This window comes from Nicotiana attenuata, chromosome 11, assembly GCF_001879085.1.
Source record: "Nicotiana attenuata strain UT chromosome 11, NIATTr2, whole genome shotgun sequence".
Lineage (NCBI taxonomy): Eukaryota > Viridiplantae > Streptophyta > Magnoliopsida > Solanales > Solanaceae > Nicotiana > Nicotiana attenuata.
In genome coordinates this window covers 19,513,194-19,517,613 of record NC_031999.1, presented here as the reverse complement: position 1 = coordinate 19,517,613, position 4,420 = coordinate 19,513,194, and positions in this window count along the sequence as shown.

Genomic DNA, 4,420 nt, shown 5'->3' with positions numbered 1-4,420 from the left:
AAGGTTGTGAATCCATTGTGCAAGCTACTAGAGAAAGATGCCAAGTTTGTTTTTGATGAAAAATGTATGGAGGCCTTTGAACTTTTAAAGCACAAGTTGACCACTACCCCTATCATAACCGCACCTAATTGGAGTTTGCCCTTTGAACTAATGTGTGATGCTAGTGATGTTGCAGTGGGGGCGGTGTTGGGTCAACGGGTTAACAAAATATTCCATCCCGTGTATTATGCAAGTAAGACTATGAATGAAGCTCAACGGAATTACACGGTGACGGAGAAGGAGTTATTGGCCATTGTATTTGCCATGGAGAAATTTCGGCCCTATCTTATGGGGGCCAAGGTGATTGTGCACACGGACCATGCAGCCCTTAGATGTTTAATGACAAAAAAAAGATTCCGCAGCAAGACTGATGAGATGGGTGTTACTTCTTCAAGAATTTGACTTAGAAATAGTGGACCAGAAGGGAAGCGAGAACCAAGTTGCGGACCATTTGTCCCGGTTAGAAGAAGGGAGGCCATGTGACGGTCTTGAGATAAATGATGCATTCCCCGACGAGCAACTTCTTTCTGTGTCAATGTGTGACATGCCATGGTTCGCGGACATCGCCAACTTCATTGTGACCGGAATTGTCCCGTGTGAGCTCTCTTCCAACCAAAAGAAGAAACTCAAACGGGATAGTTTGGATTTTTATTGGGATGATCCGTACTTGTTCAAAATTTGCACGGATGGTGTGATTAGAAGATGTGTCCCGGAAGGTGAACAATTGAGCATATTGGAGGCTTGTCACTCCTCCCCCTATGGTGGCCATCATGGAGGGGTGAGGACGGCTTCAAAGATCTTGAGTTGCGGTTTCTATTGGCCAACTTTGTTTAAAGATGCTAGTGACTTGGTAAAGAGATGTGATGCATGACAAAGAGCCGGCGGAATTTCAAAAAGGTATGAGATGCCTCTCAATACGATTCTCGAGGTAGATATTTTTGATGTTTGGGGCATCGATTTCATGGGTCCGTTTGTGAGCTCTTGTGGGAACACTTATATTCTTGTGGCGGTGGACTATGTCTCAAAGTGGGTGGAAGTCGTGGCTTTACCCAACAATGAAGCCCGAAGTGTTGTGGCATTCTTGAAAAAGAGTATCTTCACAAGGTTTGGTACCCCTCGTGCTATCATTAGTGATAGGGGGTCTCACTTTTGCAACAAGGCTTTTGATTCATTGCTTGCTAAGTATGGCGTAAATCACAAAGTGACCACCCCTATCATCCTCAGGCTAGTGGTCAACCGAGAAATAAAGAGTATCTTATCCAAGACGGTACATGCTAATAGGACCGATTGGTCGAAAAAGTTGGATGACGCTTTATGGGCTTACCGGACGGCTTATAGGACCCCAATTGGTATGTCCCCGTACCGGTTGGTGTTTGGGAAAGCTTGCCATCTTCCGGTGGAATTGGAGCACAAAGCTATGTGGGCCTTGAGAAAGTTGAACTTGGAATGGGATGTTGCGGCGAATCTCCGTGTTGAGCAACTTAATGAGCTTGATGAGTTTAGATTTCATGCCTACTCCAGCTCGTCCTTGTATAAGGACAAGATGAAGTATCTTCATGACAAATATGCTCGGGGAAAGGAATTCAAGGTTGGTGATATGGTTCTTCTTTTCAACTCCCGGTTGAGGTTATTTCCGGGCAAGCTCAAGTCAAAGTGGAGTGGGCCATTTGAAGTTGTATGTGTGACTCCGTTTGGTGCTCTTGATCTCAAGAACAAGAATGGTGAAGTTTTTCGGGTCAATGGGCATCGTGTCTAGCACTATTTGGGGAAGTTTGATGACAGCCACGTGGTGGCACTCATTCATTTGAAGTGATGTGATGGTAACATGCGTCGTTCCGCGACGTTAAATGAGGCGCTTCTTGGGAGGCAACCCATGTCTTTTTCTTTCTCTTTAATTTTCTTTGTAGTTTAGGATTTTTGAGCTAATTGTTTGTGAGATGTTGCAGGGATTGTGTTGAAGCAGTGCAAAACAAAGGAAAAAACACTGGTAGTCTCTGAAGTTGCCAGTGCGGACCGCGGTGCATTTTTGTGCGGTCCGCGCTGGCATGATTAAAAATGCATGCTCTCTGAAGTTTTCCACCGCGGCCGCGGTCAAATTTGTGCGGTCCGCGGTCACTTTTGCGCGGCCGCGCTGGTAGGTGAGTGTGGCCCCCCCAGTTTTTCTATAAATAGGGCCCTAAGGCTTCATTTTACCCTTTTCGCACTTTCAACACCCAGAGCTCTAAGACACTGTTCATCCCCTTCTAAGACTACTTTTCTGATTTCTTGGACTATTTGCACTCAATCCTCATCAACTTGGTAACATTTCATGCACTTGTGATTAATTAAATTTCTTATTTTCATTTTTTATAGCTTGTTCAGTAGCTTAGCTTCTTCTTTTTATTTAGCTGTTAGACTAGGTTGGTTTAAAACTAGGGTAATGCACCAAATCTTGCTTGATTAATGGGTGAACTGAGTAGGGACAAAGTAGGTGTAATAACTTGTACAAGAATGGCAAATTATGCACCCCTAACTTAGTACCCGGAAACCCTAGCTCAGCGCGGTCCGCGGTCATTTTTGCGCGATCGCGCTGCCCTGACGCGGTCCACGTTACAATTTTGTGCGGTCCGCGCTGGCCCACCGCGGACGCGTTGCATTTTTGTGCGGACCGCGATGGGAGATTCAGAGAGGGTGTATTTTGGGCCTTTGACCAACGCGGACCGCGTTGCATTTTTGTGCGGTCCGCGGTGCCCCTAACGCGGCCGCTGTCAAGTTTGTGCGGTCCGCATTGCTAGGTTCTGCAACCTGTTTCTGCTGCTGTGTACTGATATTGTCTATGCAATCTATTCTGATTCACTTGTTTCACAGTATGTGCTTAAACTAACAATTTTAGATGCTTATCTTTGCAGACAATGGTTAAACAACAGGGAGCCAAACAGTCATAATAACCCGGGAGAGGTGGTTCCTCCCGAAGGGGTAAAGGAAAAAGAATAGCAAAGCTCACTCCCCAGGCTAGGGAAAACATAAAAAGAACCCGAAAATTGATCAAAGTTGTTGATAGGGCTGCTTCGCATTCGTCGGGGAGTGAGTATGTACCCTCCAAAGACATCTCCTCCGATTCAATCCCAACTCATGTAACTGACCCCCTCCACCTAGTTGATACCCCTCCCCCTTCACCACCTCCAAAAGACCAGTGACTGTAGTCTCGGATTCTTCTAACGAGTCCGCAGCTGGCAGTGAGCAATACTCCACCTCCCCCACAGCTTCATTATCTGGGGAGAGTGCAGGTCCAGATGAGGGAGGTGCACCTCAGGTTGGGGGGATTGAGAGAACTAGGAAGCCTGAAGTCTGGGAGGATCGGTTTGTCAGTCAAATGGCCTTTCATAAGTTTAGGGAATGGTGGCCATTGAGGAAGTTGATACCGGAGAGGACTTTTATTGACACTGACCTTTTACCCCACAACCCGAACGTGCAGAGAGAATTTAGAACAAGATGGGGTTGGGAGTTGTTCATGGAGAGGTGCATCGATGCTAATGAGCACATGGTTAGGGAGTTCTACTCCAATGTGGCTCATATAGTAAAGGATACCAAGGTGACCAAAGTTAGAAACAAAACTGTGCTGTTTGATGGGAAATCGTTAAATGAATATTTGGGGTTCCGTGATGAAGACGAGTCCCTTTATTTGGTAAAGTTGGCAATGGGAGAGGAAGTCCGCCCGTGGTTGGCCCAGTACTTGGCAATCCCAGGTACTGTGTGATTGTGGTTACAAGCAGGAAAGAAGATATTCAGGAAGACATTCAGTTTTGAGGCTCGAGGGTGGTTGACCTTTGTATGCAGTCGGCTTGACCCTTCTACTCATGACCAGACGATTCCACTTACCCGAGTAGTTCTGGTTGCATCTATTATGGCTGGGTACCCGATCAACGTGGAAATGTGATGTCCCGTATTATTTCTGCGGTGGGGCAAGAGCATGACAGGAATTATCCTTTTCCAAACACCCTATCAATGTATTTCCGGGATCTGGAGGTAGACAGGAGGAGATATGATGTAAAGACCAAGCTGGTGGCTCCTTACTCTTGGTACAGTATGCAGGGTCCGGACAACCCCAAATCCAAGAACTACAAACCACCTTCCTCTGCCCCAACTGGCCAGTCTGAGGAGCCAGTTGCGGTAGAGCCTTCTGCCGAGCCTTCTGCCACACCTGCTGCCACTACAGTTGAGGACTTGCCTCCAGGACCTTCTTCTTCTGCTGGTCCCAGTACTTCCGCAGGCCCGAGAGTGCCATCTTCCAGGACTCATCCATTCACTGCCCATCAGCTGAGTCAGACTTAGGCTAGCCTGAACAATTGGATGTCAGCAGCGACATCCAAGTTGTCCACCTTGTCTTTCACTATTCAGGCCC